This window comes from Opisthocomus hoazin, chromosome 1 (assembly GCF_030867145.1).
Source record: "Opisthocomus hoazin isolate bOpiHoa1 chromosome 1, bOpiHoa1.hap1, whole genome shotgun sequence".
Taxonomy (NCBI): Eukaryota; Metazoa; Chordata; class Aves; order Opisthocomiformes; family Opisthocomidae; genus Opisthocomus; species Opisthocomus hoazin.
Genome location: NC_134414.1, coordinates 48796064 through 48822893, shown reverse-complemented (window position 1 = coordinate 48822893; position 26830 = coordinate 48796064). Strand labels below are relative to the sequence as shown.

Below are 26830 nucleotides of genomic sequence, written 5' to 3'. Positions count from 1 at the left end.
GATTTTGGAAACTTATGGGTTAAGTCTGATGAACAGAGAACAGATGAATGAAAGACTCAGCAATAAGGTGGTGGCTGTGTTGTGGACGTAGAGTCCTGCTCTCATTTCTGTAACTACTGTGACCTACTCAGGTAGTAGTATCCCAGTCACTGAGCATGGGCACTTTATCCAGTTTAGTTACAGCTCCTGAAGGGCTCAGGTGGGAGTTTGGCTGACTATTCTGTATAGAAGTGGATAAAGATTATAAAAAATGAAATATGGACCTGCGTACAGAAAAAAATGAATTTTTCCTTGATTAGGAGCTGAAGATGTCCTTGACAGCATTGTAAATCACTACTGCCTCGCTAGCCAATCCTGCACCTGTGCAAGGAAATAGTAATGACAACATTTTCTTACTCCTCCAGCACCCAACAGGAATGTCAATAGTCTGAAATACGTAATTTCTGGACTGTGATAACTTCTCTCTCTTCTGAATGCATCAATTTGACTGTATCTGCTTTGCTTGAAATTCTCCTTGTTTTTCTCATTTAAAGGAAAATGAGAAAAAAAATTGATAATGAATAAATGATCTGCCTGTCCATTAAGGGATCGCTTATTGATATCCTACCCCACTCTTCCTAGATCTACTCTTTTGCTCTACATGACATCAGCCACGATGACATGTCTCTCCTATTTTTCTAAGAATGGAAATCTTTTCACAAGGGTGTGTAGTGACAGTACAAAGGGGAATGGCTGTAAACTAAAAGAGGACAGATTCAGATTAGATATGAGGAAGAAATTCTTCACCATAAGGGTGGTGAAACACTGGAACAGGGTGCCCAGAGAAGCTGTGGCTGCCCCATCCGTGGCAGTGTTCAAGGCCAGGTTGGATGGAGCTCTGAGCAACCTGGTCTAGTGGAAGATGTCCCTGCTCATGGCAGGGGGGTTGGAGCCAGATGATCTTTAAGGTCTCTTCCAACCCCTACCATTCTATGATTCTATGATTCTATATTTCTTCCCTTAGCAGTTCTGCTCTCAGTTTGCTCTGTCACCCACAATGGAGTAGAAGCCTTCAAAAAATGATAGCTGTAAGACAAAGTAAAATGTGAAGACATAGTCAGGAAGCAAAAGGAAGTTTCACCACCAACCCAGAAATCAAGCCCCCAGATCTGTAGATGGAAATCTTGGTGACAAGCCCCACTTCCTAAATACTTTACTGATCTATCCCCCCACGAGGCACCAGGTTATGCTTCTCTTTCCAGTGGACTATTCTCACCACTGGCTTATGCATCATCCTGCTCCTTGTTTGCTCTTTTGTGACATCAAAACTCTTGTACTCTTGCCTTCAGTGAGTGAGCTTCTCCGGGGAGTCTGAGCGAGCCTTCTCCAAACTAAATTAAAGCCTGATGAGCAACGCATTGTTCTTGGGAGTGAGGGGCAGGTGTTTAACCTTCTTCCATGTTGATGGCACAGGATCTCAGATACCTCCCCACCTTACAAGTACTCCAGATTATTAGGCAGACAGTGGAGAGCACCACCATTTTCATCTGTATAGGTTTATAAGAATAAAGTTGTCCTGTTGTTTACTAGGCCTCCTTTGACCACACTTATGACTTGGGTAGTTGGGACCTGTATTTGTTTTTGAGTAACAAGAGTCTGAGTTAGGTCTTACAAATCAAACTGAAGGAACTCCATTTATCTTTATATACATATAAAGCAAGTATCTACACCTGAGCGAGATGTTTAGGCTCCCTTTATAGTCAATGAGGAAAGCAGATATTTTTAGGGAGAAATTAATCTTATCTTTTGAGATAATTATATTATCATGAGATAAACGAATCCCTGAACAGGCTTTTATATTCGGGTACTTATATTCCTTGTCCCCAGAGACAGTGCAGGATGAGTAGCTCAGGTGTAAACGTCTGTACTGCTGGTGGTGCTACCTTCACTCCGAGGACTCTTAGCACTAGTGTCCTCCCTGTAACATACAGATAAGACATCTGCACCTTAAATGTGGCTGTATCTAATACCTGTCTCTGTATTAACATCTCCCACTGGATACACCTACTAGTAGGTGCCCTACTCCATAATTTACCCATTCATCAGCCAAAGGGCATGGCTCTGTCTGGAATTAAAGTTGCCTAAAAAGTCCCTTGTGAATGCTGGGTTCTGACATATGGGTTTTCTAGAAAGTTTTCTTTGATGTAAGTGTATATATCTCACTTCAGTGAGGTGTTTAATCCCAAAGAAGTGCTCTGTGTCTAGCCCAAAAATATTTTGTGTTTTTCCTACTCTGAATGCTACAGTAGTTTTAGAAGGCTGTGTGATAATTTACTGATGCATCAGAACTATGTCAGTATTAAATATTATTTCGGATAAAAGAAAAAATGTGGCACAACTATTTAAATTTGGCATAATATCAAATAAAATGTTATGCTTTCATACTTTTATAGCTACAAAGTATTGCCTACTTTTTTAAAGAAATTAAACACATGAAGCAGATGTCCTGTGGGAACAATCTGTTATGGTCTGGCAGCGGATTCTCTTTCACTAGCTTGAGATATTGTAACTGAAACATGTACATAAAGTTTAGCTACATATGTAATTATGGTAAACAGTCATTTATCAGATTTCTAGTTATTAAATATCCTGTCAGGATTTAACTGTTCAATATCTTTGTGCTGCTCATTGTCCTACCATTAGTGTAGCACTGTGTTTTATTTTACATACTATGGATTACCACATTTTAGCAGTATTTTTTGTTCTTATTATTGCTATAGACCCTTAATTTAAAATGTTATCATCTTTATATGCATGAATAGGTATTTCTGAATCACAACTTTTAAACAGAAAAATCTGACTGTTAAGGTTCCTCAGGAATTGTAAAGTTGGTGCTCACCTGCTAGAGACCTTTGCTGGTCATCCGAATCATCAATCTCAAAATTGGACACAACAGACATGGGGATAATTAAATGCTAACATCTTCTGAAGTCAAAAATCAGAGCAGACATTGTCTGTGTGAAAAGAGAGTAAAGCTTAAATGTCACCTTTCAAAGAGTTGCTCTGTGCTTTACTCAGGGCATAGAAGAGACAGCTCATTGGGGATATGATGCCCAGTGACAGGACAAGGGGCAACGGGCACAAACTGAAGCACAGGAAGTTCCATCTGAACATGAGGAAGAACTTCTTCACTTTGAGGGTGATCGAGCACTGGAACAGGTTGCCCAGGGAGGTTGTGGAGTCTCCTTCTCTGGAGATATTCAAGACCCGCCTGGACAAGGTCCTGTGCAGCCTGCTGTAGGTGACCCTGCTTTGGCAGGGGGGTTGGACTAGATGACTCACAGAGGTCCCTTCCAAACCCTACCATTCTGTTATTCTGTGATTTTGGGACTGTTCATGTGAGGTCCACTTTTACTTGCATACAGCTTTGTAGGGAGGAATGGAGTGACCCTCTCTTTCAGCTAAGGTAGTGATCAAGGACAAAAGAGATCTGTTTAGTTGAAATGCAGCAGAGAGAAGAACCCTCTCAGCACTAGGCATGTATAGAGTTAGACGGTTGCTGTAAGGGAGGTCTGAGGACTCTGTTGGCATGTAGCAGCAGACCTAGATTGTAAATACTGTGATGGTTTGGAGTATGATTGGCACTACATGGTCTCTGCATTGTCTACACCACAGTACATGGCACCACTGTTGCCAGGTCCTTCCTCAAAATCAGCACCAGTAGTATTGACACCAAATGACCTCTAGAAATTTTGCAGGAAACATGTCAGAATCTGGAGTCCCTCAGCGCAGCAGAGGTACAGTGTTCATTTGTTTGCTGTCTCCGCAGACTCTGTATTCTTGCTCTCGTGCATCTTGCCTCACAGAACAGTAAAGCTAAAACTAAACGAAATAGTTATTTAGCAAGATTCAGGTCAGGCTTTTGGCTGCACTAAATGGTTACAATCAAAACATGTAAAATGCAACCCTACTTGATACCAGAGCTTTCTGATTTCTTAACTCATCTTACCTAGAATTTCTAAAACATCCTTCAGCCTTCACAACCGTGGATCCTTAGAAAGAAGCTCTTAGAGCTTGGGCTCTCAAGTGTTATATTCAGACACAACTTCCACTGCTTTCTCTTTTTTAGTTTTGGGTGCCGGTGGCCTGTTTTTTTCACAGGGAAATGTCAATACCCTATCAGCTCCAGATAAATACTTCTTTACATCCTTTTCTTTCATCACAAAATTATCTTCTAGGGTATAAATCAGTATAATTTTTTCTTTGATTATATGCATCTCCACTGTAAATTTCAGCAATAAATACAAGTGGCCTTGACATTTCTAAATGAACCCAGTGCTCTTTACTCACATCACTGTCCTAAACAACTGTGAGCTATATAAATCCCCGGCTCTGGGTGCTCTGTTTGTTTAAAGACTATTACTCCTTTGTTTCTATTTAGCCCACTGGCTAACTCGTCCACCAGTCCTGGCTGTTTAATTCAGTGGTTTGCAATCTGTGGTGCACAGAACCCTGGGGTTTCTCCACAAACTATTTCTAAAACATCTGTGAAAAGTAATTACAGAAAACAAGCCTATCATTTCATGTGCTGGTTTTAATTTGCTGGCTAAGGGTCCCATACTTTCAATGGACCTTTTTAGGGGACTATGGTTTTAAAAAGCCTTATTGAAGTTACTTATACATCACATTGGACATTACACAAAACATCTGTTATATATTTTTCTGTTAATCTCATTATCTCTCGGACTTTACTAATTTTGCATAAAGACCATACATAACATACTGTTAATGAAGGTGGCAATCTCAAGAATAAGTTGCTTTCCACAGTCATGCCTAACAGAAAAGACTCCTCACAAAACAATCCCACATTCCTCTATTGGGACTGCTTTACACTTAACTACTATTCTGTCTGAACTGCTAACAAATGTTGGTTTATAAACAGCTCTCAGAAATCTATTTGTTTATATCTCTTATAATTTGGGTCCACAGGCATGTGCCTACTTTATTTACTGTCTAGTCTTTTCTTAATAAATTATTTGTAATAAAATCATTGCGTTTTCATATACATCTTTCATTCCAGTAAATTACGCTGCTGAGCCTCTAAATGTGTCATGATAGAGTTTTCCTCTGAAATCTCAAATGAATTAACTACACAAACTTTAAGAAAAATGAATTTAACTGTTATGTATGATTGTTTAAAGTCACATAGACTATCAGCTTTCATTTGACTTATTATGAGGTGATTCAGAGATTAAAATAGCTTCAGAATCTGAGGTCAACCAACATTCTTGAACATAAGGGTTGAGCAAAATAAAAAAGAATGAAAACATGTCAGTTTGGTGAATCAGAAGAACAAGTAGCTTTGAAAGTATTGGCCAAGTTTCTTTCGAACCCCCCTGATCCTCTATTGGGATACATTTAATTTCATGAGCAACGAAGTGTGAAACATTGTCATAATAAAAATCATATGAGTACAGTTGCGGCTTCACACTATGAAGACAAAAGCAAAGTCCCAACCAGGCTGAGAGCATCTCGAAGAACAACCTCTCTGACAAACAGCTTATCACACACCCCAGTAGCCTGTCTTCTTTGTTCTCTGCTTTGGCAGCAAACGTTGTCCTATTCTTTGAAACAGGAACTATTTTAACATGTGAGATTTAACACAGGACTCAGATGGTCCTTAGAAATTGTCAGCCATAACCACAAACAACTTCTCTGCAGTCCCCTCAATATATTTCCCAATGCAGCAGCGGCGAAATATGGGCGTTTGTTGGTGACAGCAGAGTCCAGGACAGACTTTCAGTCAAGCCTGTGTATACTCATCCCTGACAGGAAGAACTTTTCACCCTCTCCATTTTGTCTTCTGCTAGGCTAACTAATTTTTAAAACTGCCAGCTTTGACACTTGGGCTCTGCTGCTCCAAACTATGGGGTTGTGATAACTTTGCAATTAAGTCGCTTACACTGCAGCACGTTGTCAATTAATGCTAAGTAGTTTAGTAAGACACTGACATCCCAAAAGTAATAGTATTTTGGCTTGACAGGTTTTGATAGGGAGGTGGCAGCCCTGTTTAGCTTGTCTATTCCCTGTTGCTCCAGGGACAAGGATAGTAAAGACTGTCTTCATGGCAGGACTGGATATACTGTATTCCCCTTTCTTTTACTAGTAGTAAACAATTAGGGTCTTAGATTTTGAAAAGTATTTTTTTCATTTTTCAGCTATAAGTTATTAAACAAATTGAAGTAACTCCATTGTTTTTCTAATTTCTGGACAAATCTTTCTTGACTTGATTGTTCCTGAGAAGTTATTGTAGCACTAAGAAATGACTGTAGCATTAACCCGTAGTCTAAATAGGCAAAGAGAAAGAAAAGCAATAATGTCACTGGTTTTTCCACAGTTTTTGCTAGTATTTTTCCTATTAGTAGTGGGAAAAAGGAAATAGGATTTTGGAAAACATTTATTTTATTTGGCTTCTTTCAATTTAGGAAGGAATTTATAAGAGTTCCAACTTCCAATTTACTTGTACATAATTCAGTTCTCCACGCTGACATGGTTCTGCAAATTTGGTCATTTTAGCTATAAAACATATTTGTGTGTGTTCCGAAAGTTGTGCTTGCTAAAACTTAAAGAAAAACTAACAGATGTTAATGATTTTGGCTGTAAGTACCTTAAGATTTCTGAAACTTGAAATAAGATGCGCTTTGAAAAAAGCAGGCTTTCATCTTGTCATATTAGCTACAGCAACACATTTCGAGACAAGGAGCTGCTTACTTCCTTTAAGCATTTCTGTAGTGAAAGGTACTGCAGAGCAGTCATATACCATATTTGATTCTCTAACCTTGTTTTAATGACAGAAAGGGCATATATAATTTCTTTTCAGAGAAAGGAATATAGGAGGTTAAAACTGTTGTAGACACTGCTCTGCTCAGATGGTGTAAATGGGCAAAGGATTTACTTTAAAAAGGAAAGGTGCAATATGATACAACAGCAAATAATAAATTATCTTTAAAGTTTTAATCCTCTTTGTGATATTTTATAACAAGTATATAACCTTCTGCATCAATCTTCCAATCAGTTTTAAAGTTTTAACTGAAGTGTTGACTGTTAGCAAAAGATCAACCAATGATGTGTTATTTAGTTAAGTTCATCTTTCCTACTAGTCATATGGAAATTATTAAAGCTATTACTGAAAATATTGTGTGCCTACATGGTAAAAGCAACAAGATACTACTTTAGTGTTTTTATTACTAAATTCATATGAGTCTAACATGAAAACCTCGACAGTTTTTTATCAGACTCATAATCCATTTGGCTGAATTATTCAAGTCAAATTACAGAAAACAGAGAATTTTCCTCTGGAAAACAACTCCTTTTCTAACTTAGTCTTAAATACACTATTTTTAATTCTGGCACTATCTATTTTTATGATTTTGTAAACAAAGCTATTGTAAACAAAACCTGTAAACAATGTTTGTGCCTCAAACAATACCTAACATAGTTTATTATATGACTGTTGTTCTAATTACATCATCAGGCACATTTTAAGTTCTTAAGTATATTAAAATCTCAGCCTGACTTCACTGAAGTCTTATAAGAAAGCCAGATGTTTAAACATATTTATTGTCTTGTTTGTGAACATCTTGTATTTTACATATGCATTAATGTACTACAAGGTTAATTGTTCTTATTAACACTTTAACAATACCACATCTTTTTCCTTGTATTGAAAATAAGTCATCACATACTCATGTCCATGAATATACCACAGAAACCAACACGACTGGAGTCTTCTTTAACAGACTAATTACTTTTTGGTTGTGTCTTTCCATGGACATTGTTGTCAAAAGTATTAAATAAACAACAAATGCCATTGGGTATGTAAAAAAGAATGTAATTCCGTAACAAATTCTTTATATTTTAGTATCTTTCCTCTGGAACCCAAGCAGTGGGCTTTCACAGTATTTTTGCAGAGACTTTCCTGTGTTTTTCAGAAATCACAGACTTTCAGAAAGCACACTTGCATCAAAATATGCAATCTTGAGATATGAAGTCTGTATTTCCTGTTTCTCTGACATAATAAACATTGTCTACAGTGAATAAACATTATTACTGGAAGAGGTTTAGAGAAACGAATGACTACTTTTGTCATCCTGGTAAATTCTGTCAGGGAAATGGCCAGACCAAATACCACTGGGAGAAAAAGCTCCTTCTCAGAAAATGTTTAGGGGTGTTTCTGTCATTTCTCTGGCAGTTTGGCACAGACCAGGTTTTGCCAGTAGGAAGCAGTAACTTTCAGAATAGGGTGGGAACAATTTCAAACTAAGAGTGCCTTTAGAAAATGATTACAGAGCCGTGATATGGCTAGTTGCATCTCATTTCTCTGTGCAACAGCACTCCTGAGGCTTCAGATTCATTGCCTTTTCAACCTTGTTGTTTTGTTGCTGTTCTGAAGTGGTCTTTTTAGTTGAAGGTTTTGGGGAAGAATGACATAAGTGCCATCTTAGAGTGTAGTTTTACAATATAACTAAGCTGATGTAATTGCAAAATTCTGCTGAAGGTGAGGAGACATACCCAGTTCCTGGTTTCTGCCTTTTTTTTCCCAGTACTTACCTGACACTTTGATGATCTGTTTCAGGGAGTTGAATGGGAGGAAAATTAACCCTACTGAAATGGGAAGAGAGCAGAGAGCAGGCACGCAGAAGAGGCAAGGCCTCTTCTGTAAGGAAGAAGGCAAGGCAAGGCAAGGCAAGGCAAGGCAAGGCAAGGCAAAGGCAAAGGCAAGGCAAAGGCAAGGCAAGGCAAGGCAAGGCAAGGCAAGGCAAGGCAAGGCAAGGCAAGGAAAAAGACGGAAGAGGCATGAGTCTTGTTGGGGGTTAACAGACCCATTTTGAAGCTGTAACTATTAAAGTGGCTTAGCTACGATGTGCAACCATGGCCTTGTAGATCAGGGAGTTCAGGAGAAAGCCTGGTTTTCCACCAACCCCTTCCACTCCACCTCATATATTTTCCATCTTGGAAAGTCTTATGCCATCCCCATAAAACTTAATTTTACCACTGACAGTGATGAGGAGCAACAGAGTAAGTGACTTAGTTCCTTGACCTTGAAACAGCACACATTTTCTTTTGCTTCCACTGCTGAGAAGCCTGGACCTGGTTTTGAACAAAAGCAATTACACTGATTTGGAATGAAAAGGCATTTAAAGCTCTTTTGACACAGCAGCACAAAAGGAGAGGGTCATTCTTTCTGAGATTTGAAAATGTTCCCTTCTATCCTTTCCATTGCCATTTGTGAGAGAGAGTTGAGAGAACCTCTAATGCTAATGATCACTGAGGAACTCTTTGTTAAGAAGATTTCCATAATGCATACTTCTTCAGAGGTGTCTATGTCATGATGTGATTCCTTCTGCCAGCTCAAGCATGTCTTCTATCCATGTTCAGAGGCAGAAATCAATGGTAAAGCATGCTGAGAAAGCATAATGAAGGCATTCTGAGCCTCCACAGCCGCTGAGAGCTCACCCATTGTTGAGTCATTGAAGAAGAGTCCAGTCAAAAAAAAACCCAGCACATCTGGCAAAGGAGACTTTTCTTCCATTAATTTTGAAAAGCAGCAAGGGATAGGACAGAAGAAGATATACCTGGGTGAAGAAGTGACTATTTCACGTGTTTTCTTGTATAAGGCAGGAATATGTGAAACACTGCAAGGCGTTGTGCTCTAACCTTCTTCCTTGCCTGATGACACAAAAGCCAAGTGAACTTTAAAACATGGAGAAATAATGTGCCTTTATTTTCTAATATGTAAACTGCAATGGAATCTGCAGCACATTATTTTAACCACCACAGAAACTAATATTAATTGCAAATAACACTGAAAGTATGTGAATCAAAGTTTATTCTAGTCTGACTCAGGAAGCAAAGGAATTCTGTTCACAGTACTAGCCTTTGTTTCCCTCACAGCAAAACGTGCTTGCATTAGTCATTTATGGTATTAAGAAACATTGATAATTGCCTTTTATAGTTTTTCAAGCATCACAATTTAGTACACCTATAATTGAAAAGCTGGATTTTGCAATCAAAAAGTAGAATACAGAGAGTGTTGCTATGCGAAAGCGAAGAATTTCCTCTTTCTTTAGCTTATTAATTTTCAAATAATGCTTTAGGGCTTGTTGTGATAGTTCTTTACAAGGTAGTAAATATATAACTAAACAGACTGTCTAGGCTGAAAACTAATTACCATTAGAAACTGAAGCATTTGGGCTTGTTATTTCTGCAAATCAAACAACTCTGAATACAATCTCCATATTAAATAAAATGTTCAGTGAACCATGAAGCTCTTCACAAATCTGGACCATGTTTTAAGAAGCCCTTTTTTTAGTTATTGCTCTCTGCATGTTGTTCCATGCAGAATAGCTGGAATATTAAAATATTTTTTATACTGAAGGGTGGGGAGGACAATGAAAAGATTGTGTTAAAAATTGGTTTTGGAAGTTTTTAAGAGTTACCAACTAGGAAATAAATGTGGAAAAGGAACTGTATACCTTGAAGCTAAAATTTTTACACATGTACAGAAATTATGATGGAGAGACAAATTCTGGACTTGCTGTCTCATTTCTCTTTATTATGGACAGACACCATGAGGACAGTAAAGCTATAACAGGGAGTATTTGTTCTATGTGACTCAGAACTATAATGAAGTTTAATATATTAGCATTTCTAAAGCCCTTCCATTACATGCCTACTAATTAATAAAGTTCTTAAGACTAAAACCAGGCAATTTCTCTCTCACAAAAGAAATAGGTTTTTATTTCCAGAGCTGAGTCTGTTTCAGGACAGTAACCAAAGAGAAAACAACAGGTATATAACAACAAGTATATAAGTGGATGACCACTTTGTTCAAAAATTCGAAGGAAAAAGAAGGAAAAAAGCATCCTTAGAGCAAGAGACTAAAAAACACAAACATCCCATATCAGCAAAGCATATAATGGGTGAGGGTAGAAGTCAGACTGGTTTTGGAATCATTCTTCAGACTAATTGCCTGGTATACTGCCTGTGTTTCTGTCAAAAAACATGAAAGGAAAGTGCTGACTGATTATATATATTGGAATATCAAATTAGGATATACACTCTGAAATATATGGAGAGAATAAACTACACATATAATAAGGCTGAATTTTTATCAAGGATTTCTGGTGATGATACAAACCATGTAAGGGAACTCAAGTACTTTTACACAGTAGCTGTCATCTGCTAGCAGAAATAAAATACAACTCCACGTACAAAAAAAGAGGGGGGAAAAAAGGCAAAATGAGAAAACAGCTTTAGATACCCACAAAGATAGGCAATGTTACAGAACCGCATGAAATCTTGTGATCATAATTCAATTCAGTGTGTTTGACCATAAAAAGCTGTAATAAATCATGTCTGTTGCTTTGTAGCACCTATAGCAGTTAAGAAAGTAAAACGATTTAAATGTATAACCTCTTCTTTTCGCGAACTTCATCCCACATGCCTTTATCCAAGCACAGTGATTTGTTTGTTTGGCTTTGTTAAAGTCTAATTAAGACAGGAATTTGATGAGTGCTCGTTGAATAGAATTCATGCTGGATAAAATAAGGTAGCGATACTTATTGGTGAAGAAAAATAATTGGTGGACTGCATGGAGGGATTAGCTCCTTTGACTGAAGTCATATACTCACCCTCTGTTACAGGGTTTCTAGACTGAATATTTCTTGAGTCTTCAGCTGTTTCAAAATGTTTGGACAGGAAAAAGTAAGTGCTATAATTATGGGGAATGTGTGCTGTATTCATTATACAAGACAAGAAGCCGAATCATTGTTTAAAGCAAAAACTTGACTTCATATTAGATATTGGGTGTTCATAAAACCTCTCCCTTCCTTCTTTTTCTGCTTCTCTTCCACCCAAAACAGCTGCAGTCTCTGGGAAATGAAGGTCAGATTTCCCAAAGAGCTGACTTAAAACAACTCTTAGAGACAGCTTTTCAGCACCCATTAGCCCTAATCGGGGGTGGAGATCTCATCCAAAAATATATCATATAGAAAGTCCAAGCTAGCTCTCCAAGGTCAGACACAGGGCAACCTCATTACTGTGTAAATTAGAGGAGCATAGCATTTTGAAACATCTCACAGAAAAAGATTCAAATAAACCCCAGCTTGTGTGATAGGAAGAAAAGAGGATAGAAACAAAAAAAAAAAACTCAAGCAGGCAGATTTGAAGATGGCATTGGCAACCAAAGAATGCAAGCAATATCTTGATATGCTTATCTGAAAAATATAATGTCTGGATACAGTGATTGGCATATTAGAATACCCAGTTCTCTTCTGTGTTGACCTTCTAATCTCTGTTGTGTTTTGTAATAGATATCATAATTTGAAAAGTCTCGGATTAACAGATACACATTTTTAAAAAGTCTGTTGTATCAGTTGTCTTTTCGGAAAGCATAGTTCATTTTTTTTTCTGTAAAATTTCCTGAACTGCCACAAAGAGGTCATTTAAAAGATCTAAGTGTAATGGCAGTTTACACTTGTGAAAGCAAATATATAAAGACGAATCAAATGTATGCATTTACATACTAAAATGAAGAAGAATGGAAGAATAACAAGGCATTCTTGTCTCTAATTACTTTTCAATATTCATCTTTCATTTTGCTATTTTTAGCTAACAGTTTGTTTAGGAAATATGTAATGTTAGAAGTGATCACTATAATGTACAATAGGTGATGTGTCCGGACATAAGAAGAATGAATCTTAACGGAGTTTGCTTTACTGAGTGAATGTCTCTGATGGCATAGTACTATTCAGTTTCTAGTCCTTTAGGGTATGATTTGCAAAGACATTTTTAACTGTTGGAATTTGTTTAAATATTTATTTAAATAAAACCATAAAGAAAATATATTTCCTGCTTGAAATGAACCCTTTTCAGAATGCCAGGACTCACAAGGATGCATGACTGTATTTTGTGACAGCTGATGTCTGTACAGTAGATGTTTAATAAATGGAGACATTTTATACGAAGTTTTGCAGATTAATATTTTTCCAGTAGTGACATATGTATTGGAAAAAAATCTTTTCAAAATGAGGTCACTGCTTTAAAAATGTAAGAAACATTGTCAAATTTAAAATGCTTTTTTAGAAAAGAATTCAGTAACTGCACATTAAGAGTGCCTTAATGTCTGCGACAAGCAAAACATCTGCTTCAGCAGCGGAAATGGAAAGTTAATACTCCAGATAAGCAAAAGAGGCTTTGGGAAAAAAAAAAAAAAAAAAAAAAAAAAAAGAACTGCTATAAACCTTACCCAAAACTCAAATGAATTCTTCTTTGATCAAGTTAGTTCAAATGCAACAAATTACTCCCTCTTCCAATTAGCTTCATATCCTCTATCCCTATTAGCTTTCTTTCCCCACCCTGTTTTTCACCAGATTTCTTGGTGAAATTTTATCTTTATTCTACCTCAGCGGGGAGAAGGCTGAACCTAGTGTGCCCCCACACATCCCCAATGCAGGTTTTGTGCATCCCTAAGGCATTGTGTGCTCTGGGTTGAAGCTGTAGCTGTCTCCAGATTCCACCTGCCCTTGTGCTATGTGATCCTGAATGTCTGCCTTGCCTAACACTAGCCACAAGTCCCCACGAGGGAAGACATAAAATTTGTTGAGTATGTCATAACCCCTTTACACTGCGGGTAAGTACACACCGGGAGTCCTTCCCCACCCACGCCTAGCATGGGTCCAACCTTTTGCCCCACAACATGCCCCAGAGTTTGTTTATGTAAACCAGAAAGTATATTTGTATCCAAACAGCATATCTCAGACCCACACAATAAACACACTATAAATCTAGCTATTGTACTCTGTCAGTATGCTCGACATGTTTTAATGTATGAATGTCTTTGTTTTGTTGCCTTCTGCTTTTGCATTACTAGGACTTGACTAGGGTTTAAAGATTTGCATTTGATCCCAGCCTGGCTGAATCTACATTCAAGAACACAGAAACTGTAAACACTATCCCAAGTTAACTCACTTAGGATAGTGAGACTTGCTGGACCTGCATGAAACACTTGGCTAGCTGACAGTTCAGAAAAAGTCCCGTTGATCTAGTGGAAGGGAAAGAAATATAAGACTAGGATGGAACAGTTGCACAGGTAGAAATAATATAGATGCTTCCATCTCCAACAAAGGAGACCGATGGGTAGAAAAGTCTTTCTAATAGAGTCCATAAGAACTGAAAGTTTAGAAAGCCATTGTATATATATTGATGAATGAAAATTTCTTTCTAGATGATTTTCATACTTGACATTCATCTAAATAAGACTAAAAAAAGCACAACTTTCTTCAAAATGTTTATTCGTAGTGTAAAAACAAAATAAAAATTCTTGAAATTATTTCCTCATGCTTAAGACCAGCACAACCTAGCTAAATACTAATTTTCGTCAGAGGCAGAAGACTACCTAATTTACAGCTGTAAAGGTTATGCAATTCCAGTTACTGAAATACAAGACCAAAACAATGATGAGACCTTTGCGTTTACCGTTATACAAATATATAACACTATAGTTAAAATGCAAGTACACATCTCACACACTATGGATTGTAAACTACAATTTCTCTTGTATCGGAAATTCATAATATACTTTCTTTAGTTATTGGGTTTCAAAATGAGGTCATATAATGTGAAATGGATTTTTTTATATAATCAAGTGCTTAAAAGCTGTATTACATATACTTCCAGATTGTTTATTTCTTTAGAATCAATTATACTCTAAAAGTTGCTGTATGAGAAAACACTTAAACTCTTCATGCACTGTATAGTGTACTTGTCGCTATGTAAAAATGATAATAATAAAGGTAAAAAGTCATTGCAGATTTTAGCTAAGCATTCTAAATTTTTCATGTTAACTTCCATATTAATGTGAAGCAGCTATACAGCTTCTTCAGCAAAAGCCTATTCATAGTTTTGAGTAGCAATTACTGTTGATACTGCCTTTAATGAATCAACAGAGATACCTGGCACTGGTGGCTGACCTGTCGCCTTGAAAATTTGGAGATGGCATGGAAATAACACTTGAAAGCAATTTCAAATCATTTTCTAACCTTTCTCTTCCTGTCTGCAATGGTAGGATGCAGTCTGAGATGAAGACACTTAAATACACACATCTGTTTGTAGGTAACTATATGCGCAAGAAGGGAGCGCAGCAGTAACTTGGACACACATGGGCAGTGTCATTTTAAATGCTATGGTTTACCTCTCATGGCCTTCCGCTTCTGCATTGGGAGGTCGTGTGTTTCCCACAGATCTTGTATCATATCTGCAAGCCAGTGTCTAGAACATACTAGTCCACATAACATGGGACCGGATCTGTAAATTGAACAATTAAATTACCTAAATTTCCATTACAGTCAGCAGAGATAGAGAACAGAATTCAGCTGTAGAAACACAGGTGTATAGAATTATTTGAGCTGCAACAGGGTATCCCACCTGCCGTAGCCTTCTGCCTCTCTAGAGGGACACAGTCACATGTCAGATTTGCCATGCCGATGTCTTAGATACCATACAGCATCTCACTTCTTGATGTCTTCATTTAGGCATCTTAATCTGGAGGTTGGATTATGCTCTCCGTGGTGATTCCTGAAAACATAGACGTTGTGCTTGCTGCAATTAGAAGTTCAAAACTGGTGCATATAGAAGATGCAAAAAAAACTTTCTTCCTGAACTTTCCTGAAAAGGATATTCTGTCCTGCTCCCATACTTCTGTCAGGAACAAGATAATGGAAGCTGGAGACTGAGAGATGTAGTTTGTCCTAGAGACCAGATACCACGGATCATCTGATATACTATAAAAAGAAATGAGAAAAGGTAATAGTATATAGATGATTTCTGGAACATCTAACAATAATTTTGGCAAGTACATGCTCAAATAATGTCCTAATGTGATCACATATTGCTTTCTGTCTGATTAAAGCTGCTGTATATCAGAAGTGTGATTGTCTACACTTCCAGAAAAGAGGTAAGTCATACAACGATTTTATTTTCTAAGCAATCATGTGCTACTCAATTACTTATGCTCATCAAGTTAAATTTATGTAAGCAGAGTGGGGAAGTTTTACTTCTGGAGATCCTCAAAGATCTCCCTCTGTTTGCATGGAAGATGGGCTCAATTGCATTGCCTAAGCACAGGTGTGTAGTGTCACTTTAGATATCCTAGAGTATCCTTCTTGGATCTACTCTGTGTTCTAGCAGAGCCTGCAGCCTGTGGAAGACACAACACTGTAGCAGATGGATGCTCCTGAAGTCAGGAATATCATGAAAATCACAGCCTGTGGGGAGAGCCTACCAGAGCAGGGGAAAGTGTCAGGAGGAAGGAGTATGGGAGAGTAACTCTTACTTACTGAACACCCTCCCCGTGCCTCTTGGGAAGCGGAGTCAGGAGTGAAAAAGTGAGTTGAGCTTGGGAAATGCATTGTTTTAACGTTTATCTTGATGATTCCCACTACTCAAATTAATGGTTGCATTTTTACTTTAATTGGCTATAAAATAAGTTAATTGTCCCAAGTCAGGTCTGTTTTTCCCATGACTCTAATTGGTAAGTGATCTCCCTGCCTGACTCTTGACCCTTGAGCTTTCTTGTTCCTGTTGTCGCTATTTTCTCCTTCCCTCCATCCCAGTGAATTGTGGGAATAATCAGGCAGCTGGGTGGGTGTTTGACTGTTAGCCAAGGCTGATTGACCATCCCTCCAAAACAAAAATTCCAGTGTAGTTCTGGGGATTTCTGCAGTAGTAATTTCAATGGATATCAGGGGTGAGACTGCATCTGGTTTGGTATCTTCTGTTGCTCTCCTAAGGAGCTTTGCACTCTCAACGACTGACGCATACTTCCATGCTGTGCTTTGGGCACACCTATAATCTCAGCTAACACATGATTTACTGCACAACTCTCACATTACTTAGTGCCTTTTGAACTGAAATACACCCCCAAAAATATAGATTACATCTTAAGGCTACAAGGGAAACTACATGAGGCTCAGAGGAGACCCATGATGAAGTGCTGTTTAGTGTTGATGTGGCCAGTCTGTTCTAGGTGGGACTGGAGTTAAGCAGAGTAGGTACAAGCCACACTATTCTATTAGTCTGGACATCTAGAGTGACTGCAGGAAATGCATTTTACAGTAGACACATAAAGTGTATTGAATGAAAGAATAAACACTTCACTAATGAAGAGAGCAGGGATGATGAGAAACTAGGAGTAGTAATTATTAAAACAGACAGCAAAAAAGCCTTTAAGCACTTGGAAATCTATAGAGCAGTGTGCCACATACATCAGATTCCAAACCATAATCCTAAACAAAGTCAAGTCGAATAGTGTTACGTTCCAGCACAGGAAGAGAGCACTGAAGGCAAAAATGATTCTGCAGCTGCCTCCAAGCTGTTACTGACAGAATACCAGAATACAGCTCATTTCCTTCTGATGGATGACTTCAATATTGAATTACAATGAAAGAAGCACGGAAAAGACAGTGCAAAGGGAAAACTAGGCTGAGGAATCATCAACCAAAATGATGAGTTGCCAAATAACAGTTGGTGTCTGATATACTGTTCTCCAAAATTCTCACAGAAAAAGTCAATTTTTTTCGGCTAGGAACAGAAAAATTTGACCACAACTGCATCATCTGAAGACAGGTCTTGTCTAAGATGCAACAGCATGCCAGGCAGCAGGTGTCAGTAGTGACTACAACCATTGCTCTGCCAAATTAAAAATCAAACAAAGAAAGATGTCCTCTGATTAGGAAGTGACAAAGATCAACAGTACAAAACTGAAAACAAAAGGGTAGTAAGAGGAATTCCAGCCTGGCCCTAAGAATAAATTTATGCCAGTGTATCAGGTGAAGGAAGCTGAAATGAGAGAAAAAAGGGAAGTGCACCAACGCAATGTGATTCAGTTCAGCTGTCACAACTGAATATCACTATACTCACAGCAAGAATGGAAATATACTGCCTCATATGAGAAAAGAACATTTAAAGAGCTATAGAATACACGGCATGCCATGATATACTGTGAAACTGTATAGTACTATTGAGCAAGCAATTTTTAAAAAGGGACAATCAAAAGAAAAGTAAGATTCTCATTGCTGGAACAGAAGAAATGAGGAGATTCTTTAACATAAATCACAGCATCTCTTTATCTCAACCACAGTTTTATGTGTAATATTTGAAACCACACAACTATCCCACCCCACAGGATTTCGGAACAAGTCACAACCAAGAAGCTGAAGAACAACAGAGCAGCAGGACATAAAATCACAGCAGAAATACTAGAAGCATTTGAGTCACCTCACTGATGAAACTGATAAATGTACTTAATGAAATCTCGGAAGACAAAGAGGAAAAGCCTGTCCGAATAATAGAAATAAGGAAACATGAGCAGGATACCGTGAAAGGGTAACCTCACTGACTTCAACAACTGGAAACAACTTGTGCTGCTCTTCATCATAGCAAAAATTATTTCCTGTGTGAAACAAAACATCAGTAAGTATATACAACTTACAGAAGCAGACAAATTCTGTTTGATAAATAAAAGAGTAGGTCAACTATTTTTCCCTTAAACTGTACTCTTGGTTCTCAGGATGAGTCAACAGTACTTCCGAAAAAACGTCAATACTATCAGGAAAAAAAAAAAAACCACCCCTTGTGAAAACAAGCTTGATCCAAAAAAATCAGCTAAACTAAAACAACCTTTCCCGAAACTTTTGTGACAAGAAGTAGCAACACACTTGTAGGCAAAAACATCAGAGAAAGATAAAAAGTCAACTACCTAGGTATTTCTAATTAAGCAAGTTATTTTAATCTCCTAACTTGATAACTTAATTCTAAAACTTCACAGCTGAGCTTCTAGGTCCTTAAACTACCCCTGTATCACATTCTGGTATGTAAGAGAAAATAATAGTGAGGAAATGAATGAATATGCAAAGGATTACAGGGATATTTTACGCAGCATCCATGAATCAGCTTTCTTAAAACTCTCAATTCCTTTTCATGCTCGTCAAGTCCACAGTCCTACATATAATTTTTGTAACATACTTCTATTAACTCTTCACTTACCCTCTCTCTCACTTGTACAGGAGTGGCATCTGCAAGAACAATGTTTGTTTACAGAAGGCTCATAGACCTTCTTTTGTAATAGTGGACTACCCTGGCCCTAGAAATCTGAGTGGGAGGACCAGAAGTAAGACAGTCTAGACCCAGTCAGCAAACTCCACTGGTGTCTGAAAGAAGACGACTTTTCTTAATCTCCATGGAGTTACCTAAAATACAGTTCTACTTAATTTTTATAACTTAAATCACAAACCATACCTACAGTATTTAAAAGATACAACATAAATATGTAATTCCATTACAAAACTTCAGTAACTGCATAATTTATAATGCTTTCTGATAAATACATCAAAAAGGTAGATAAGGACCTGTTCAGATCTGTGTTTCGTAGCTAATAAATCAATATGCCAAGACATTACCCATATAACCTGCAATAGGATTTCTATGTTGTATTACCCAATATTCACCACTTCCACGACAATAATTTTTGTGTGTGCTCAATACCACTACAAAAGTTTGGTGACTACCACTCAAAATAGAGTGCTAAGAATACTCTGAAATCATACATTTGAGAATCTGAAATGATTCTGGCATTAAAATATGTTGCTTGAAGGCTCTTCTTCAGCATGGAAATTAGTAAAGCCAGTCACGTACTTAAAAACAAGCTTATGGACAAATGTGTTAAGCATCAGTGTTTAGTCACACTGTGACACTGCAAGTAAAGCTGAATGTACATTTGAAAAAAATTCTTCCTTTTTTCAGATTCCACAAGGGGCAATAAATACATCTGTGAAATCAGCAGATTTTTTGTAATATGTACGCCTCTTAAACATCTAAGGAAAATACAGTTGACAGAAATCTCAGATGTAGCATAAACTGCAGAAGCTTACATTGCGTAGGTTTTATCACCTAAAGCTTTGTTTCTATTTTGTCTAGATATGTAGACTGCTTATTCTCAAACTTGAGCTTTTGGAAAGAAATGGACAATACCGGGGTAAAATTCCAAAGGGAATACTATATATTACTGAGATCTGCTTAAGGATAAGATTGACATGATGTCCTTCAAAGGGTAAAAACAGTGGCCCAAAAGAAGTTTTAAAGATTACAGTTTAATCAGGAGCACTGTATTAAGGATGTGAAGAGAATGTATGGTATTTAAGGAATGCAAAAGGAAAAGGATTTGAAATCAATATTGAACACCAGACAGAGAGTAGTATTCTGGCTTTCATATGTATTCAACCAGTTTCTCCACCAGTAAAAAGTGACATTGCTTTGTTGACTCAGGAGAAGCCTGGGGACTCACAGCAGCGAGAGATTCAGGTCCTTGTACATTTTGTTGTGTCTTGTTTAAATCAGATAAAGGATGTGAAGGTTCAGCTGCTAGATACTAGTAGCAGTAGTAAAAAGATACGCATAGAGACAGAAAAATAACTATATAGTAATTTCTCTGTAATATTTGTTGGGCTACATACTCTTGATCCCCTGTAGCTAGAGAGTTAAGCAAGAAGACTATTCCGGTAATGAGGCAGTCAGAAGGCATTGGAAGCATGTAGTAAATTAACAAAAAGCTGGAAATCTTTTAAATTAATAAATCTATCACAGACACATATATACTTGTATGGTTTGTTATGGATGTTGTGATAAAAGTCTCCAAAGTTTGACCTGATAGCTGATTCCTTATCATGGGAATGGGCTACGAGAATCAACTGCTATTGATTCACCCATCTGCACTGTAACATTTAAAAAAACTCTATGTATACTCAATAAGCCATAACAAAACTTACAACAGTTTGTAGACACTGAGAAGGAAAAAAAAAAAATCTAGAACTGGGTAAAAAATCCCATTACAAATACTTTGCAACGATTGACCAGTAAAATCAAAACAATTATCCAAGCCCTGCAAATGCTTCCACTCCTGAATAACGTTATGCATCAATAGTCAATGGGCCTGCTCTCATGCGTAAAATTACTCAAGTGTATAAATTTTTCAGGATTGGGGCCAAGCAATGTAACGCCAGACAACAGAGTCTAAAGACAGCTGGCAACTATTCAGAAAAGGTGCTGGGGGCAGCAGTATCAAAGCTGCAGATAGCTGAGTAAAATTAATAAAACTATGTGAATTAAAGATTAAAAAACCCAGATATTTTAAACTTTGCACAATGCCACTTTGCTTTTACAGTTTGTATGATCTCCAAGTGGAAAGAAAGGGTCAAGCCAATTACAGTAACAGGAAGTAAGTCAAATTTGATTTGTGTACTACAGAATGCTCTAATAACCTTAAAGAAAAAAAAGGGGGAGAAAAAAGAAAAGGAAAGAGGACACAGACATCAGAAAATAACATATTATATAATGAGATTTACCATAGGTTTTTTTTCAAGTCAAGGTTGATCATGACTGTTTAAAAATAGATAGAAAACAATCAGCCAATGAGGAAGAATTTAAAATGTTAACACGATCACAGCAACTAAAAGATAGCACAGTAAAAAGCAATATGAGTACAAAGAAAATGGTGATAGATGAAATTAAGGAAAGGAGATTAGATTATAAACAAAGAAATTGGGTACCTAGACTAAACAGAAAATTTGACATATTTTATAGTCCACTTGTGATAGAGGCCTGTCTCAGGTCACCTAGGACGTTTTTCATAACATCAGTTTAGGGCTTATATATAATCTCTACACTGAATATGCACACTTCTTTCCGTTGACTGTATAAGGAGACCAGAGCCTTATCTCTGACACATAAACAAAGTATCTAAAGATAAGTTGTGTGAGTACTGTCTGGAAGCAGCAGCCACAGAGTAAATCTGAGGAACTGTCAGCCACTGTTTGGAAAGAAAACCTAAGGAAAAAAAGAAATCAAAAGAATATAATGCTTGAAAAGTATTGCTTTCCTAGAATGAAATCTATTACACATATTCAAAAAAAGTACAATAATACCTTTGCAACTGCAGATGCAGTCTTATAAAAGGAGCAGGAAGGATCAATACAATAAACCGGAAGGATCCAGCTTGCATGTTTAGACATAGGCAAGATGCCTAGCAAAACGGAAAAATAACCTTGGATGTTTGTCCTGTGTTTAGGTGAATGGTCGGATAGTGCCAAGATAGACTGTAAAGAGGCCTACTCTGAGGTTAGTTTCACACTTCATGGTGGCTGTTCAAATATGACCACGGACTTTTATTAAAGATGCAACGATTAAGCAGGGTAAGACAGTGTCTACTCCAGAGATCTTACAGTGTAAACATGCATTATGTCAGGGAAAAAAATGGTCATGAGGATTCGATCTGTGAAGGACATTCACATGGTATGGCAGCATCCGCAAGCATTTCCCCATTGAGTTAGGATCCTCACTTTTGTCCTCTGAGTTGCATTAATTTTGGCTGTAAGAGAAGGTAGAGTGAATACCCTGCAATGTGTCAGATCTGATTCACAGGGTAAGCAAAGCGATATGAAGAGGGCACATCAAACACCACAAAGCTCCATAATCTCAGTCATTCCCCAAACATTTTTTTGTGTAAATAGACTTAGAAGCATGCCCTGAAGATCAAAAAGTAGCGTAGGGAAATTACTCTTCAATGAGGCTGGGAGGTTCAATGCTGGTTGATGGATTGAAGGAAAAGAGCTTACTGTTCCAGGTATTAATTAAAACAAAACATAGCATTAATCTGACATTCACATGGTCCAAAACACAGGACATGTCCCTCATACCAGCATTTCCAACAGTGGGTAAAGGAAGGAACAAGCTCTCCTTGACAAGAATCTGTGATTAGGAAAGGCAGTGTCGTAGGTTTACATTCTCGCTTTCCTTCAACCCTGCTTTTGAAAGACCATCAGTCCTGATGTTATGACATTGGAAAATGGAACATTTTTAATGCTATAGACGAGAAAAAAATCTGAGACATCTTTAGTAACTCATAGGCTTTAAAACTTACTACCCTTAACTTTTCCAGAGGTGACCAAACCCCACTCTTCTCTTTGTCAGATTTGACTGACTATTTGATTTTCACTTTCTAAATTATGGCTTGGTCTAGGTTCTTGTAGTAACCGCAGCATATATGACAAATCCACTGCTAGTATTAGTTTCTGCTTCTTCTCTGATTTTGTGGTAAAGATGAAAGGAGAGTAAATCGTAATTGTGAAGGGTTTTGCCCATTCCGTGTCACAGTTCATTGCACAGTAATCCAGGTTACTATGTGTTCACAACGTCATTGTTACTCCAAAACTATATGTATATATAAATAAAGAAAAAAGAAATTTAAATGTAAACAAAAAAAAGGAGAGGGAGAGTATCAGAGTGAACATCAAGATAACAATAACTGCAGATCATCCTAATGGATTATAAAAGTGGGGCCTAGAAAAAAATTAATAATGAGCAATGAACTACGACTTATGTCAGATTCCCTTTCTCTCTCTGGGCTGGCATGAGCTGCCATTATAAAATGAGGAAAGAATTCCCCAAATAATTGCAAATAGCCACTAGAGATGCTGCACACCAGCTAAGCTGTGTCTGTGGGTGTGCTAACAAAAGCAATTTCTTAGCAAGCAGTATGCTAACCCCTTGGGGCTGTTAATGAATCTGCTTTGTGGTCAACTTTTTAGGAATATATGCTACAGATAATTTAAGCAGGTTGCTTTCTGAAGTCTCTTATTCCCGTAAAGTTCCTTTGACTGAAATTCGTATTTTATTTTATTCAGGAGATTCCTGCAGCTCAGTTTTCACTGCACTACACATTTAGAATTGGGGCAGCTTTTTACAAGACTGTTAGTTGTTATCTGCAGTAAAGAGTATTATTTTCAGCTTTATTTTAAGACAGACTTTTTGGTTGTTTTTTGCACTGCTTCATTTATACATAGTATTTAGTCTCTCTCACAGCAAGACTGCTCAGAAATTATTCTGGTCGGTTGCTTTCTGTGAGGGCTGAACAACTCCAGCTACCCATCATCATTTACAGCCTCTTCCCTACAGAGGGCACCTTTGCATTATTGGAATTATTTCTGCAAAAGAGATGATCGGTTGGTTATCAGAGAAACGAGGGAGCCTGAAAGCGAGATCAGACTTCTCACAGATACAGGGACCTTGTTTGCCTAGTCTTTTTCATTAACCAAGTTTTGTTCTATAATTCAGCAGCAAGCAATAGCAATGTTACATTCTGCATTACTATAGTCTCCACAAAGCAGCGAGGAGATGAACTGGAGATTGCCAGGATTTATATCAGACGCCAATGAGTACTGAGATAAATTAAAGAGTATAAGTTTGGTTTCTTTTTTTTCTATCAACAATTACGGGGTTTGTCATTAAAAAATGTTTCTGGTATGTGTACTAAAAACATTGTCCGTGGGAAAACAAGCCGTAGAAAGTAAGTCAACTCTTTCACAAATAAATCTTCCTAACAGACCTCCAATTAGTAATTGCTATCTGCAAGCTGTTCAAGTGGAAGAAAGGAAGATTTTACTTTTTGTAGGGTTAGACCATCAAAACTGACCCTAAAACTCTTAGTTGGGAAAAATATCAATTGACTGCTAGACTGAGCCAAAAAGTAATTTTCTTCCTGATTTTTTGGTGTGCTATTATTTATGAAGTGTCATGTATATCATTCATAGTATCTGCTGGTTCTGAATAAAACCAGCAATACTTTTCTGTTCAATGTTGTTTTTTCAGCTCAATTTGTAAAACAGTCTTCCCTTACAGGCCGTCTCACTAATGTGTTAAGACAGATGCAAACGTCATTGATTTGTAAATGGCAAAGTGAAAATTCTAAAGAATAATCTTTCCTCTGTCATTTCATATCTGTCTGGCTATTCAAAACAAGCTATAGCTATAAAAAGAAGTGCAAGACACTGCATTTACGTGACTGCCAAACAGGTCAGTACTATGTTAGTTCATATTAACTGGGGGGAAACACAGGAATAAACTCCTCTCTCCGTTTGCATAATGCTTTTTTATGGTGTTCCTATCAATAAAAGATACAAATAGCCTTATAAATTCAGCAGCAGTCAACCTGTTGCAGGAAGACTCTTAACTTCCCCGGGCTGGTTTCTGGGACTGATATTGACTGTGAAGAACCTAACACAACACCCAGCGAGGAATGTGCCCTGCCTTCCCCAACGTTTTTCTAGAAATCTCTTGCAGAAAATGCATTCATGTTTGCATTTTCAGCTTCAAATACCCAGCACAAAAGCACGAGAGCACAAAAAACAGAATCACTAGTCCAGGCTGCTAAATTAATTAAGCAGGCCCCATGTGAGTGAGTAATACCTTAATGCCACTGGAAAATTGTTTTAGGGAGTATTTTAGCAAGCTCCTCCTGTGTTATAATTTTGCTTCCTTTTTCTTTTCTAATTATAGGCCAAGGCTGAATTCCTCACTAATTAAGGAAACTTTTTTTTTAAAGATTTCATTTCTGGAAGTCAATAGGAATGTTGCCCATGTAAAGATCACAAGATCAAGAGCTTGTACCTATAAAAGTGTCCAGTGTGAATACATGCTTCAAGACAGTTACTGTAATATAAAACAGTTGAAGCTACATTTGCACTGGTAAATTAAACAGTGTCAGGAATGTTCCCAGGTACTGGTCTGTACTATAAAACTGCCTGAATGGCCCCTGGCGCACTTCAAGCATTCTAAACACCAGTTCCTGGGTGCGCTTTGAGGGAGAGGGAGGCTGCGTATCCCAGAGACCCTTCCCAGCTGGCAGGCTGGTGCCATTACCCTCTTTTGGACAGAAGAGTTTACAAATACACATATGTGCTAGTTGGCTTTATTGCATAGGAACGTTCCCAGGCAAGTTTAATTTGCTAGCATAAACATAGCCTCCGAATCTGTATTTACTGCAGCCATTATATGTCATTGTGTTTAAAAGTATTCAGCCATTGGCCCTTACTTGTAAGCTGTGCACTGAGTTCTAGGTTTATGTCAGTAGGAAACAAAACACTCAAGAAAACATTTTCTCGACTATATATACTGTTATAGGCATTATTTTCCTTGTAATTGTTTCAGCTTGATAGTACAAAATAAAACTTAAAGTTGTTAAGAAAATGTTTGTTTTGAATATAGCTTTATGGTTGTAGATAGAGCAGTTTAAAACAGAAAGTAAAAGCTGCAGAATAACGTTTTAGAAGTATCTAATCTACTTAGGAGCCCCACTTTCAAAACAGGACAAATTTACCAATGGAGAACAGCAGGTCTTCGTTACCAGCATGAGGTACTCCAGGATACTGAAGCGGCTGTGCAGCCCAACAGCAAGTGTGGCTAAAATCAGCCCTTAGAATCTTTTCTCAGCAAGGTAACACAAACACTTACCTGAGGAGTGAGAGAGTCTACTTGGAATTCTTCCTTCTGGTAGTAGTGTATTGGTCAATGGGTCTAAATTTTCCAAGGAAGAAGCAGAGAAACCTTCACCCTTGCAGACCCCATGTTTGGTTGCTTGTGGTCACTGCTACCACATGGGATATTTGGCTTAGTTCTCTTGTCCTGTGGGAACGATAGAAGCTGGATGTGTGAAAACAGGTTTCCCACCCTGGAAGTGACCTGCCCGAGTGGTTATTAGCTGTACGACAGAATGCAAATGCAGAATGCAAATATTCTCATTTCAGCTTTAGCTTGTTTGAAGCCCCACTTCTGTGCATGTAGCGGACCCAAGAAAAGACTGTTTGTGCTTAGATGTGAACTCTCTCTTCAAAAAATTCAGCAACACTGAGATTTGGGCTTCCATCTATAGGTATAGCAAAGGAAACCTCCACACTTGGTGAAC

At 37.7% G+C, this 26830-nt stretch overlaps 1 long non-coding RNA gene across 1 annotated transcript; it reads right to left on the bottom strand.

Annotated features, from left to right (window-relative positions):
* Positions 1 to 14717: 14717 nt before the first annotated feature.
* On the bottom strand, positions 14718 to 26539 carry LOC142362761 (uncharacterized). The gene is made up of 3 exons (XR_012765272.1): positions 26380 to 26539; positions 15466 to 15615; positions 14718 to 15345 (listed from the first exon to the last, which is right to left on the bottom strand). It is a non-coding gene; the product is annotated as an uncharacterized LOC142362761 (long non-coding RNA).
* Between the last annotated feature and the right edge of the window lie 291 nt (positions 26540 to 26830).